This window comes from Pongo pygmaeus, chromosome 22 (assembly GCF_028885625.2).
Source record: "Pongo pygmaeus isolate AG05252 chromosome 22, NHGRI_mPonPyg2-v2.0_pri, whole genome shotgun sequence".
NCBI lineage: Eukaryota > Metazoa > Chordata > Mammalia > Primates > Hominidae > Pongo > Pongo pygmaeus.
The window spans coordinates 899,031-914,558 of NC_072395.2; positions in this window are offsets into that span (position 1 = coordinate 899,031).

Genomic DNA, 15,528 nt, shown 5'->3' on the forward strand with positions numbered 1-15,528 from the left:
CCGTGGAAGCGAAAAAACTTTGAAGAAAACGTGGAGATATCCCTTGTATAAACATTCCTTTGCTCTGGAACCACGTAGAGACTTGGGAGCCAGTTGGGTGGAGCATTCGTTGGATGAGGGTGCTCGGGTTAGGAACATCAAGGTGTGGCTCCGGATAATTCAATCACCTAATTAAGTTTCCAGCTATGCTAATCTCTTTTAAAATTCCGTTCATGTAAATTCCCTTACTCAGACTGAGAATGGGAAAGCCTCAACCCCAATTTCCAGGGAGGGTTGAGAGCCTCAGGTTGAGTTGCTCACCAATAGCCTATGGTTTAACCCATCGTGCCTATAGAATGAGGTCTCCATAAAAACCCGAAAGGACTGGGTTTAGAGGGCTTCTGGATAACACTTCCAGGAAGGTAGTGCGCCCCTCCCCACATGCCGGGCCCAAAGTCTTTTTTCTGAATTTTTGGCAACATCCGCTATAATAACATGGTAAATGTAAGTGTTTCCCTGCGTGCTGTGAACTCTTCCAGCAAATTAATGCAACTAAAGCTGCGAGTGGTGGAAACCCGATTTATAGCCAGTTGCTAAGAAGCAGAGGTAAAACAACGCTGGGCTTCCCATTGTTATTAGAGTGGGAGGCCAGTCTTGCGGGACTGAGCCCTTTGGAATCTAATGCTGTGTCCCGGTAGATAGCGTCATCCTTGAATTACAAGACACACATAGGTTGAGAATAACTTTTCTAGTCATTTGCTGTATGTCTTATTTACAATATGTAACCAAATTCTTTATCCTGACCTTATGGCACCTGGGTTGAGAACCATGATTTGAACCAAAGTGGGTCCGTCACATTCTGAGTTTGAAACTTTAGTTTGCCGCTAGCCTTTTGTTATTGTTTTTCCGTTTCGTTTCGTTTCGTTTCTAAGTTCTGGGGTATATGTGCAGGATGTGCAGATTTGTTACAAAGGTAAACGTGTGCCATGGTGGTTTGCTGCACCTGTCAACCCATCACCTAGTTATTAAGCCCGGCATGCATTAGCTGTTTTTCCTAATGCTCTGCCTCCCGACAGGCCCCAGTGTGTGTTGTTCCCCTTCCTGTGTCCATGTGATCTCATTTTTCAGCTCCCATGATAAGTGAGAATATGGTGTTTGGTTTTCTTTTCCGGATTACTTTGCTGAGGATAATGACTTCACATCACAAGTGCTTCTTTTTTATTTTAGAAAATCGTATTTTATTGAATAAGATTTATTCGCAGAAAAATAAGCTTTAATCTACAATGAATGCCAGACTCTACAGCAGAAAGTAATTTTCTCAGCTTTCCGCACACAAAGGTTCCTACTAAGTGAAAAAAGCCATAAAATTTCATTCACAAATGTACTAGTCTGTCTCAAAACATTTCACATAATCATTCACCGTGCTAATACAATTAGATCAGATATTCAGTCATTTTAAAGTATCCCTCTAATAACTGTTTTTTAAAATGCTATCAAAATCCACTCCCCAACAGTCTGCCACTGTTAATGGTGTACAGCATTATTGAATACAATGGAATTGATGAAGCCCATATCCACGGACAAACCGTGACTTATGATGGTTTGATATATGATTTTTCAACTTTGTGATGGGTATATTGGGATATTAGATGAGTTTTTGAGTTACACAGTGATTTTGAGTATGTGACCCTGTACTCCAGAAATGGCTGTATAAAGAAAAACAGGCGTACCTAATTAAAATATACTTAGTGACTTGGGAAAAACCAATAGAGGTTTACAATTGATGGAGAATCATCAATGAGAGACAGCGGTAAATAGTAACAATAACACAATTTTCCGGAAACTGCCGAGGATTTCCCCAAAAAAACGCAGAATGTAGGATGCAGCTAAGGCCTAGGAAGCAGAGAGGGCAGAAGGTGTAAGAGAGAAATAGGAGGAAGGAAAGAAGGAAGGAAGGAAGGAAGGAAGGAAGGAGAGAAGGAAGGAAGGAGAAAACACCCGGTGTTACTAAAACCAAAAAGAAAGAAAATGGTTTCCCACTGTGGGTATGGCTACAATGTGGATGAATGTTGAAAATATTGTGCTAAGTGTAAAGTCAGTCACAAAAGCTCACATATTGTGCAATTGTGTTTATATGAAATGCCCACAATATGGAAATCTATGGATATGGGGTTGATCGCTCTATGTAGTTGTTACCTAGGGCTGAGGGTCAGGGAGAGGGTTTGAGAGAGAATGAGGAGTGACCAATGTTTACAGGGTTTTTCTCTGGTCGGTGGTGATAAAATGTTCTAAAATGGATTGCGAATTAAAATGGAATGTGCACAACCAGAAATACAGTATAAGCCACTCAATTCATGACTTTTAATGGGGGAATCTTATGTGGCACACTCTCATCGAGACCACGGCAGACAGAGTGAAAGAGGAAAAAGGTGAGTAAATATCTGAAACGGAGGCAGAAACAGAGAGAATGAATAGCCCTGTGAACGGAAGAGAGAGAGAAAAGGGGAAATGGCCTTATGTACAAATGACAGATCTGCAAGTGGGGCTCACATCAACAGTGTCACTGCCAGGGAGGAGGGTCATGCTAGCCATGTCACCGGTAGTGTCGCCCGCAGGGACGCCGACATGCTGGAGGTTCGTGTCCGCATGGGCTCTGGCAGCCACGTGGGCCAGCAGGAGGGTCCCGCTGCACAGCTGTGGGGTGAGGATAGCCTGGGTGGTGATATCGGCCAATACAGGGGCCTCTTCTGCTGGCAAGAGTGTGACAGTAGCAAGTAGATGGACAGGCCTGTGTGTGAGGACGGAATGCAGGAGAGGCTCTTCTGCGGCTGGGTGTGGGGCCCGCACCAGAAATGTGGAGAAATGGCCAGGTAACTGCGTCATGTTTGCTAGTAGATTGGCCAGGGCTTCGAACTGAAGGACAATAACGGGGAGTAGCTGTCAGGCCCTGGGAGTGTCTGAGTGTAAGTGGAGATGGGTTTGGGGTCACTGAGGGATAGGTGGGAGCCATCCCTGTATAGATACAGGTCATAGGGAGATCGTCTCGTGAGGCCTGTGAGTGTCTAGGGTTCTCCTGGGTGCCTGGGGCTGACTGCGGCAGAAATCTGGGGAAGGCTGGAGAGAAGCTGGGAGACGCAGGAGAGTCCCTGAAGGCTGGGAGTGAAGAGGTGAAGGAAATGGGGGAGGGATGCAGTAAGGTCCGTGAGTCTGCAGGTGATTCCTGGGTGTGGGAAGGTGACTCCAGGGGAAATCGGGAGATGGTTGGAGAGTAGCTGAGAGAGACAGAAGAGTCCCTGAGGGCTGGAGGTGACAACATGAGCGAGAATGGGGAGTAAGTCAGTGAAATTGGTGAGTTTGGTGTTGTGTCCTGGGTGCCTGGAACCGACTCCAGCTGGAATCCAGAGAACTTTTGAGAGTAGCTGAAAGAGACACAAGAGTCCCTCTGGGCTAAGGGCAAAGACCTGAGAGAGACCAGGGAGGATCTCAGTGAGGTCTGTGAGTCTGTAGGTGACTCCGGAATGCGGGAGGCTGACTCCCGCTGGAATCTGGGCGTGGCAGGAGAGTAGCTGGGACAGACAGGGGAGTCCCAGGGGGCTGAGGGTGAAGACATGAGAGAGACCGGGGAGTAACTCAGTGAAACTGGGGAGTGTGTAGGTGATCCCTGGGTGCCTGGAACTGACTCCCGCTGAAATCTGGGCGTGGTTGGAGAGTAGCGGGGACACACAGGAGAGTCCCTGAGGGCTAGGGGTGAAGACATGAGAGAGACCGGGGAGTAACTCAGTGAAACTGGTGAGTTTGGTGGTGACTCCGGGGTGCCTGGAACTGATTCCGGCTGACATCTGGGCGTGGCTGGAGAGTAGCTGGGACAGGCAGGAGAGTCCCTGAGGGGTGGTGAAGACATGAAGGAGACTGGAGAGTAATTGAGTGAAACTGGTGAGTTTGGTGGTGATTCCGGGGTGCCTGGAACTGACTCCCGCTGAAATGTGGGCGTGGTTTGAGAGTAGTTGGGACCCACAGGAGAGTCCCTGAGGGCTGGTGAAGACATGAGGGAGACTGGGGAGTAATTGAGTGAAATTGGTGAGTTTGGTGGTGATTCCGGGGTGCCTGGAAGTGACTCCCGCTGAAATGTGGGCGTAGTTGGAGAGTAGCTGGGACAGACAGGAGGGTCCGATAGGGCTGGGGGTGAAGTCGTGAGAGAGACTGGCGTGGATCTCACTGAGGTCTCTGGGTTTGCACTTGTTTCTGGTGTATGGGAGACCGACTCCCGCTGAAATCTGGGCATAGTTGGAGAGTAGCTTGGAGAGACAGGAGAGTCATTTTTGCCTGGGGGTGAGCTGTTGGATGATGGCAGTAAGAACATATGGCATATTATTGATGAATGAGGTGACCATGAAGAATCTCCAGAGGAGGACATGGGAGAGCACAGTGGCATGAGTGATTGTCTTTCTTGGTGAGGAAAGGGAAATGTAAATTTGTGAAATTCTGTTGATGATGGATGTGAGAGTGGTGAAACCCTGCGGGATGATGTAGAGTACTTCCACATGCCTATTAAGGAGTTGCCCCTTGGGTCTGAGTTTCTGGGAGGGGAGAGGGAGAAGCTTGGTGAGTCGGGCATGAATCTTGAGGAGTCTGCGCTGGGGGACCCCTCATAATCTCCCAAGACCTGTGAGTCTCTGGGGGACTCCTGAGTGCATGGGGCTGACTCCCGCAGAAACCTGGGGATGGCTGGAATGTAATTGGGAGACACGGCAGAGTCCTTGAGGCCTGGGGGTGAAGAGATGAAAGACATACCAGAGGAGCACCGTGATGCTCATGAGTTTGTAGGTCATTCCTGGGTGTGGGGTCTGACTCCTGCTGAAATCCTGGGTTGTTTGGAGAGTAGCTGGGAGACCCAGGAGACTCCCCGAGAGCTGGGGTTGAGCTGCTAGATGATGGCACTAAGAACATATGGTATATTATTGATGAACCTGGTGACTCTAAAGAATCCCCAGAGGAGGACACGGGAGAGCCCAAAGGCTTCATTGATTGCCCATCACGGTGAGGAAAGGGAAATGGGAGCTTGTGGGATTCTGGTGATGACAGAGGTGAGTGTGGTGAAGCCCTAGGGGATGGTGAATTGTAGCTCCTGATCCCTGGTGAGGAGCTTCCTCTTAAGTCTGAGTTTCTGAGAGGGGAGAGGGAGAAGCTGGGTGAGGCTAGCATGGATCTTGGGGAATCCGGCCTGGGGCACCGTTCATAAGAAGAGCCAGACAAGACCCTACTGTTCTTAGGTGCAGACATAATTCGGAAACCTGTAGCTCCCAGGGACCCCTACCAGTTTTCTAACCCACAGAATGAAGGAGTGCTTGTGTGTTTGTGTGGTGTGTGTATGTGTGTATTGTGAGGTATGTGCTCCTCAAGAAAATGGAAATAAACCAAACTATGAGACAGATAGACAGACAGAGATGCAATTACCCAAGTATTCTGTTCTGTCCTCTGAATCCGCTTCCAAGTCGCAAGACGTTGTAAGCTCGAAGTCCACGCAGAACCAGCATAACGCTCCGGCGCCTGCTCCGCTCTTGGAAGATCTGAGTACAGGCCCGCCAGGGTGGGTTTAAATAGCCTTGGGCTCAGCCTGATGTCGGAAAGGGCGGACCTTCTCTCCTCCTTTCCTTGAGTCATCCCCACTTTCCCAGGCTACACCTCGTTGGAAACTGCTCTCCTGATTTGATGTCTTGTGACACATTTGGGATAATCTAAGAACTTACAAGCTTTTTTCGTCAACTACATTATGAATTAAATGCACTGAAACACTGAAAACCATCTAGTGGTTCTGTGGTTCCCTCATTGTGGTTTTGAGACCAGCAGCGTCCTTGCAACCCACAAACCCCGGAGATCTCAGATCTGTGTTGTAACAAGCCCTCCCCCTAACCCTGATGCATGGCAGCTTAAGAATTACCCTTGTAATTGAAAAGGCTTTGAAGAAAAATTGGAGATATACATTGTATAAACATTCTTCTACTCTGGAACCCTGTAGAGACTCCGGTGCCAGTTGGGTGGAGCATTCATTGGATGAGTGTGCTCGGGTTAGGAATATCAAAGTGTGGCTCCAGATAATTCAATCATCTAATTAAGTTTTCAGTTATGGTAATTTGTTTTAAATTTCAGTTTTTGTAAATTCTTTTACTCAGACTGAGAATGGCAACGCCTCACCCCCAATTTCCAGGGAGGCTTGAGAGCCTCAGGGTGAGTTGTTCACCAATAGCCTATGGTTTAACTCATGATGCCTGTATAATGAAGTCTCCATAATAACTGAAAAGGACTGGCTTTAGAGAGCTTCTAGGTAAAACTTCCTGGAATGTAGTGCGCCCCTTCCCCCATGCCGAGCCCCATGAATCTTTTTTCTGAATTTTTTGCCATATCCGCTATAATAAAATGGTAAATGTAAGTGTTTTCCTGCTTGCTGTCAGGTGTTCTAGGAAATTAATGCAGCTAAATCAGGAGTGGTGGAAACCTGATTTATAGCCTCTTGGTCAGAAGCACAGGTAAAACAACCTAGGACTTGCCATTTGTATTAGAGTGGGAGGCCTGTCTTGTGGAACAAAGCCCTGTGAAATCTAACGCTATGTCCAGGTAGATAGCCTCATAATTGAATTAGAAGACACCCAACTGATGTCGAGAGCAGAATGCATTGTGTGCTTGACTGACCGAGAGAAATCCCTGGACCTGTTGACACAGAAATCTTCTTTGTTAATTGTTGTGATATGAGAGTGGAGGAAATACAGTTTTTGTTTTCTTCACTCAGCCTAAAATGTAAACGGGTCTATTTTCTCACACTATTGAGGTTCACTTGATTTACAATAAAAATGTTTAATCTTTGATATATAAAAAGGATGTTGGTTTTCATTTTATTGCTAACAATCAAGGTGGTCATAGTTGATGTCTTTTACTCATTTTTCTTTTCACTGCCTTGTCGTGTCTTTCACCCACTTTTTAATTATTTAATTTTTAATTTAAAAAAATCTTTTATGCCGGGAGCACTGGCTCGCACCTGCAATCCCAGCACTTTGGGAGGCCGAGAGAGGCAGATCACGAGGTCAAGATATCGAGACCATCCTGGCCAACACTGCGAAACCCCGTCTCTACTAAAAATTCAAAAATTACCTGCGTGGTAGCTGGCGCCTGTTGTCCCAGGTACTCAAGTGGCTGAGGCAGAAGAATCGCTTGAACCTGGTAGGCAGAGGTTGGAGGGAGCCGAAATGGCGGTATTGCACTCCAGCCTGGCTACAAAGCTAGACTCCGTCTCAAAAATTAAAAAAAAATTAGAGACAACGTCTTGCTGTGTCATCCACGCTGAACTGTAGTGGTCCAATCACAGCTTACTACAGCCTCCAATCCCTGGGCTCAAACAATTCCCCTGCAACAGCCTCTTGAGTAGCTGGGACCACAGGCAAACACCACCAGGCCTAGCTTTTCATCCATTTTCAAATGTTCGTTTTCCCCCCTTCATTGTTTTGTGAACATTTCCCCTTAAGGAAATTAGCTACTAACCGTTAAATGTGTTGAGAATAATTTTTCTAGTCATTTGCTATATGTCTTAATTGCAATTTGTAATCAAATTCTTTGTCTTTACTTTATGACACCTGGGTTGAAAACCATTATTTGAACCAAAAATTTGTCTGTCATTTTTTTCATTTTGAGACTTTATTTTACCGCTAGCGTTTTGTTTTATTTTTGAGTTCTGGGGTATATGGGCAGGATGTGCAGATTTGTTACATAGGTAAACGTGTGCCATGGTGGTTTGCTGCACCTGTCAACCCATCACCTAGGTATTAAGCCCAGCATGCATGAGCTATTTTTCTTAATGCTCTCCCTCCCGCAACCCCACCCCATGACAGGCCCCAATGTGTGTTGTTCCCCTTCCTGTGTCCATGTGTTCTCATTTTTAAGCTCCCACTATAAGTGAGAATGTGGTGTTTGGTTGTCTGTTCCTGGATTAGTTTGCTGAGGACAATGACTTCACATCACTAGTGTTTTCTTAAAGGTCGGCATATTTCTGGGACTTCATTTCTCTTTTAGCTAATGCAAATTACATGCATGTTTAAGATAATATTTGCTTATGTTTTAATTTTTTTAAGTTAAAATGAATGTCCTCATTGCTATATCACCCTCCTCTATCTTGTTACTTTCATTTTCCTCCCAAAATCACCGTTATTAATAATTTCAACTTAGTTGTTTCCGATCGGTTTCTATATATTTACACACATATTTGTGTATAGTTAGGAATAGAGTTTGGGGTTTGTGTGTTTGTTTTGGCTTAAGTGGTGGACGCCTGTCATCCCAGCTACTTGGGAGACTGGGGCACTACAATTGCCTCAACCTGGGAGGTTGAACTTGCAGTGAGCCAAGATCACATGCCAATGCACTCCAGCCTGGGTGACACAGCAAGACTCCATCTCAAAACAAAAACAAACAAACAAAAAAACCTGGCTCTTATTAATCCTTTTAGTCTTTTTCCATCAGGCGAACAATTATGGCATTACATTATGTTAATTTTTCCATGTAGGAGATATTGGCCATCCTCTTATTTTTTGAGACAGGATCTCACCCTGTCTCCCAGGCTTGACTGCAATGATACAATTAGAGCCTCAGGCGATCCTCAGTCTCTTGAGTAACTAGAACTACAGGTGTGCACCACTGCACCTGATTACTTTCTTTTAAATTTTTTGTAGAGTCGAGGTCTCACTATGTTGCCCAGGCTTGTCTCAAACTCCTGGGCTCAAGCTCTCCTCCTGCCTTGACCTTTCAAAGTGCTGGTATTACAGGTGTGAGCCATCTCTCCCTGCCTCTTCATCCTCTTGTAAGCTTATTCCTTTTTATTCCCCTTGCTATTTACTCCTTGTTTCTTTCTGTTTAGGTATTCATCTTATTTATGAACTCTTTGTGTGTATTTTTTTCTAGGTTTTGATCTTTTTTCTTCTGTTATATGTATTAACAAGAAATTTACTTTTAACCTGTTGATTGACATTTGTTTTCATGGTGATATGTTTTAGAAAGTAATATTTCTTAAAAAGATGAATTATATTGCTAAATGAAGTAATGATGAATTTCCATGCATTACTGTTGTACTGTAATAATTTTAATATATTGATGGATTTTGTTTACTGCTTTTCATAAAATTTTTCAGTTCTATTCATTGAGACATTTTCCTTTAGTTTTCTGGTTTTTTTGTTTTTTTTGTTGTTGTTGTTATTGTTGTTTTGTTGTTGCTCTGTTAGGGTATAATTTGGTTATCAAGATTATACTAGGATTTGTGGAAGTAATATAATAAGTTAAGAAGCTCCTAACACGTTCTGCTCTCTGGAAAAGTTTATTCTAATAATCATCTCATTGTAGGTTTGTGTTATTTATCTCTTAGAGCCTTCAGAATGGATTTCCTATTTGGGGATGAACCTTAGGTTTCTTCTGAGGTTGTTGTTTTATTTAGCATTTATACTGCTTGTTAAATATATTTGTGTTCTCTATATATTCCCTGAGTATTATATTCTTCATTTCACCTCTGTTTCTTCTGTATTATCTGATTTCCACTTTCTCTGGTTTTGTTTTGCTGCTGTATATCTGAGACATAGATAGTTCAGTGTTAAGAGCATGGGGCCAGGCCCAGTGGCTCATGCCTCTAATCCCAGCACTTTGGGAGGCTGAGGCGGGTGGATCGCGTGAGGTCAGGAGTTCAAGACCAGCCTGACGACCTTTGTGAAACCCCGTCTCTACTAAAATCAAAAAATTAGCGGGGCGTGGTGGCTCAGGCCTATAATCACAGCTAATTGGGAGTCTGAGGAAGGAAAATCACTTGAACCCGGGAGGCAAAGGTTGCAGTGAGCTGAGATAGTGCCATTGCACTCCAGCCTGGGGAAAAAGATCAAAACTCTGTCAAAAAAAAAAAAAAAGCTTGAGCTCTGGAAACTTCCTCTCAGTTTGTTGTACTAGATTGTTTAGTAATTGGTCTGCCTTTTACTAGACATGCTGTTCTCTGTACCTCAGTGTCCTCATCCATAACATAGCCATATAAAAGTGCCCATTTTATAGCGTGACATGAGAATTAAATGAAGTAATACACATGAAAGACTTAGAACACACAAACCCTCAATGCATATCAGCTACCACTGTTATTACCACTTTCTAGAAATGGAAGTTAAGTTAATTTATTTTCACTGTTGTGTTTCATAAATTTAACCAATGTTACAAGTTTTCCTCCGAGTATGATTTTAAGCTATTTTCCACTGTTTTGGATATGTACTTCTTTTGTTTTTATTTATTTTCAAATAGTATGTGACTATTATTTTGATTTCCTCTTTAATCCAAGCCTGCATTTAAAGAGTGTCCTCAGGTTCCTTTCAATCTTGAGGTGAATAAATAACTTACAGAACACTCTTTATGTCCTTTTGTGAATTTGATTGCATTATGATCAATGAATGTGACCTACATGGTTTCTGTTCTGGAACATATGTTAACTATTGCATTCAAAAACTGCCATTTGAGCCAGGCGAGTTGGCTCAGGACTTTAATCCTAGCAGTTTGGGAAGCTTAGGCAGTGGAGTCCGAGACCGGTCTGGGAAACATGGCAAAACCCTGTCTCTACAAAAAATACAAAAATTAGCTGCGTATGGTGGCATGCACCTGTAATCCCAGCCACTTAGTAGGCTGAAACAGGAGATTCCTTATCTCAAAAACAAACAAACAAACAAAACAAAACAAAACCTACTATGTGTTTAACTCATGATTCTATAAATCAGTAGTTTGAGTGTGCCTCAACCAGGCTCACCCATGCATCTGAGTCAACTTCTAAGTTAACACTGCATATAATAGAACTCACTCATCATTGTCAACTGCACCAGCTGGGCCCTGGGGTGGGGTGGGGCCCTCAACTGGGATCTCTGACCCACTTGGTCTTATTCTCCAGCAGGTCACATGCTCATGAAGTCATAGCAGTCACAATGGCTCAAGAGACTGAACAGAGGTGTGCATTCTGTCAGATAAAACAAGTCACAATGCCAGCTTTCAAGGGATGGGGGAATAGACTTCAGCTCTTGAAGAAATAAGGGGCTACAATGTCACATTGTCAAGAGTGAAGGATTTGGTCACTTCTGCAATCTCCCACAGAAAATAATTCTTGAGCTGTCATATGTAGTCTATATTTTGTTCTTCATCTTAGTTTCTCAGTGCTTTTTAATGCATGTTTAAAAACTATATTAGTTTCCTCAGGCTGCTGTAACAAAGTACCAGAAACTGGGTGGCTTCAAACAACAGAGATTAATTCTCTCACAGTTCTGGAGAATAGAAATCTGAAATCAAGGTGTCAGCAGGGCCATGCTCTCCCTAAAATCTCTAGAGAAGAATTCTTCCCTGTCTCTTCCTAGCCTCAGTTTCCAGCAATCTTTGGCATCCCCTGGCTTGTATCACTCCAGTTTTTGCCTCCATCTTAACATGGCAGTTTTCCCTCTGGGTGTGTCTGTGTCCAAAGTTTCTTCTGTTTTTTAGGACAGAAATCATTACATTAAGGTCCACCCTAAGCTAATGTGGTCTCATCTTAACTTGATTATATCTGCAAAGATCCTGTTGGTCAATAAAGTCATGTTCATAGGTACTGGGTGTCAGGATGTGAACATATTTTTGGGATGAGCGGGCACACGATTCAACCCACAGCAAAAGCCATGCATTTTTTTCTGGTCTTTGTGATATAAAAATTACATATACATGAATATTTACAGCATTTTGTATTTCAAAACCTTTCTATCTTTTCATTTTATGTCAATGTCTCTGTCACTTTTGGAAAGCAAATGATGTTCTTCATCCTATCGCATTCATCCTCCTCCACGGCCATTCACTAGTCCTTATTTAAAAAAAATCAATATCTCAGTTTCGATGATCAATCTGCAACCCCATCCCTGAAGTTTATGCATCCTTCCCTCTAGTATCCCAACTCCAGCAATACCATTTCCTGAGGGAAACTTCAATTCATAAACTCATGAATTTCTGTGACTTTATCACACACCTCATGTTCACATTTTTTTCTCCATACCCAATCCACAGTGCATTATAACCACAACCTTTTATATATCCTGAGTTCTCATTCCATGATCTCCATTTCTTTTGTGGCAAAACTCTTATCCTTATGAAATGCAAATTTTTATCACAAACTTGTTGGGCATGGTGGCTCATGCCTGTAATCCCAGCACTTCTGGAGGCTGAGGTGGGCGGATCTCCTGAGATCAGGAGTTCGAGAACAGCCTGGCCAACATGGTGAAATCCCATCTCTACTAAAAATACAAAAATTAGCGGGGCATGGTGGTGGGCACCTGTAACCCCAGCTCCTCAGGAGGCTGAGACAGGAGAATCACTTTAACCCAGGAGGCAGAGCTTGCAGTGAGCCGAGATCGCATCACTGCACTCCAGCGTGGGCAACAAGAGCAAAACTGTGTCTCAAAAAATCAAAATAAACAACGACAGCAAGAAAATGTATGTCAAGCTTACCTGAGCAGTGGCCAGAGAAAAAAACACACAATTGTGCTACCTGGTCTTCCTCTAAATTTCAGGCCACAGAAAATGATCCAGTGCTCACTGCTTCCAGGCAATCTCCCTACTAGCTCATGACCTTGCTTCTCCTTTCACTGAGAAAATAAAATCAATCAGGAAAAATATTTCACCTTCTACCATGAAATCTAGCAAATTTCTTGCACTGAATCCCCATATGCCTTCATGTCCCCATGGCTGGGCTGTGCATCCTTCTAACTGTAATCCCCTCAGCTTGTGCCCAAGATTCTATCTCTTCTTGCCTAGTCAAGTACTCTGTTCTTGCTGCTGCCCTTTCAATTCTCCAACATCAACAGCATCACTCTCTTTCAGTGCATTTCCATCAACTTAGGAACTTGGTTAACACTCCAGTCTTGGTAGGCATGTTATGGTATTTGATTCCATTAGCCTTCCTAGCTACCCCCCCTCATTTCACTGCTGTCCTTGACCACAATTTTTCAAGACACTACCTCAGTTTCTCTCCTTCAATTCTTTTAAAACTCACTCCATTCATGCTTTCCACAACCTCCACATCATCTTGTCTGGCACACACATTTCTCCATAGCTGCTCTAGTTAAGATTACATCGCCAAATCCAGCAGTCAGTTTTCAGAGTCTCTCATCTTACTTCACCTACCAATAGCATATGACACCACTTGTATCATTAGTGTGGATGATTGTCTTCATTAGTATAATGCAACATTGTCTCAATTAGTATAATTATATTAATATGCATTAATATAAATTCTATTAATATTATTCACTATAAAGCCATGTGGGAGGTTATGATTCTACTACCACTCATACAGTTTTTGTTTTCCTGGTGTTTCTAAATGCTTTTTTGGTACAGTATATATAGTGATTATTTCTCCAAGTTTTCAGTGTTTCAAATATGCTCTATAATGTACGGAGTCTACTTTTTCCAGATTCCACCTTCCTGGATCCCCCCATCTTTATCCTTCCTTGAGGGCTGATTACCATCTTGGCCTGATTACTGTCTGGTTCAGTCTCCTGGGACTTCCTTTCGCTGTGATCCAGCAAAAAATCCAGGGTCGAATTTCCCACTCCCTAGATGCTAAGTCTTCCTCTTTATTAAATTATTACCTCATTTGCTGCAGCACATAATCAAGTAACAGCATGAGGGTTACTTCTCCTAAGAGTACATAAAGAGTACATAGGAAGTACATTTTCTGAATCCTAGTATTTTTCCATTTAGGCAATTTATAGTTTGCATAACTATTACTGGGTCTAAGTTGACAATCATTTTATTTCAGAATTTTAAACAAAAATATGAATTGATGGGCAGAATAATGGATGCATAATGCTGAAGGTGCAAATTAGTGAGCTGGAAGATTAGGCAAGGGATTATTCCAGAGAGTAATGCAAGAAGATGGCACATTAGTATATATGATGGGTATACGATGGATATAAGGAGACATGAAAAAAGGAACCAACATATTGATAATTAGATTATCACAAAGGTAGCGAATATACAATAATGGGGAGGAAAACCTCAAAAGAAAAAATAAAATAAAATATCCCATAGCTGGAGGAGAGATTTGAGATTCTTATTGAAATTTCGTGCTGAGTGCTTAACAGGAAGAAGCAAAAACCTCATCAAATTAAATTATGGTAAAATTTCAGCTGATAAAGAAAAAAATCCTAAATGCCTCAAGAAAAAAAGTAAAACCCAAATATTACCTATTAGAGATTGAAGAATTAATTTGGTATCATAGTATTCATCAGTAATAAAAACTAAAAGAGAGAGAGATAATGTTTCAAAGTTATGAAGAACTGTAACTTGTGTCTAAGTATTATATGCCCAGGCAAGCCAACATTTGCTGTGAGGGAAGAATGAAGACATAAGACAAAAGGACGCAATGAACTTACCAAATTCAAACTGTCTGAAAAAACTTCTTAATAATACTGTCCAGAAAAATAAATAAATTCAAGTTAGAGGAAGATGTACAGTATGTACAACAAGCAAGAATACACAGTAAATCTTAAGGTTAAATCTAAATAATTGTTATATGTGAGGAAAAAAGAAAATTTAGTGTTAAGATTCTAGGAGACATAAATATGGGAGATGAGAGGGGAAGAAAGGAAGAAACCTTATTAAAAATAATTTTCTGGGCCAGGCCTGGTGGCTCACACCTGTAATCGCAGCACTTTCTGAGGAGAAGGTGGGCTTATCACGGGGTCAGGAGATTGAGACCATCCTAGCTAACACGGTGAAAACCCATCTCTACTAAAAATACAAAAAATTAGCCAGGCGTGGTGGCAGGCACCTGTAGTCCCAGCTACTCGGGAGGCTGAGACAGGAGAATGACGTGATCCTGGGAGTCGGAGCTTGCAGTGAGCCAAGATCGTGCAATTGCACTCCAGCCTGGGCAAAAGAGCAAGAGACTCTGTCTCAAAAAAAAAAAAAAAAAAAAAAAAGAAAGAAAAAAATAAGGAAAAACATTTCTGGCCAGACAGGATGGCTTGTGCCTGTAATGTCAACATTTTTTCAGTCCAAGGTGGGAGGATAGTTTGAACACAGATGTTTCAGACCAGCCTAGGCAACACAGTGAGACTCTGTAAGAAAATTTTTAAAAATGAATTAGGCATGGTGGTGCACACCTGTAGTTCCAGTTACCTGGGTCACTGAGGTGAGAGGATTACTCATGCCCAGGAAGCTGAGGCTGCAGTAAGCAAAAGAGCAAGACCATGCATCAAAACAAACAAACAAAAACCAAAACAACGAACAGAAAACATTTTTTTTTTAATTTGGAAAGATGATATCAACACTGATGAAATCTAATAAACTTTTAATTGAGGAATTTTATCACTTATATTTATAAAACATCATATTATGTTGCTATAAACGTGTGTGCAGCTATCTTTTTCATATAATGACTTCTTTTCCTCTGGGTAGATACCCAGTAGTGGGATTGTAGAATCAAATGGTAGTTCTACTTTTAGTTCGTTAAGGAATTACCACACTGTTTTCCATAGTGGT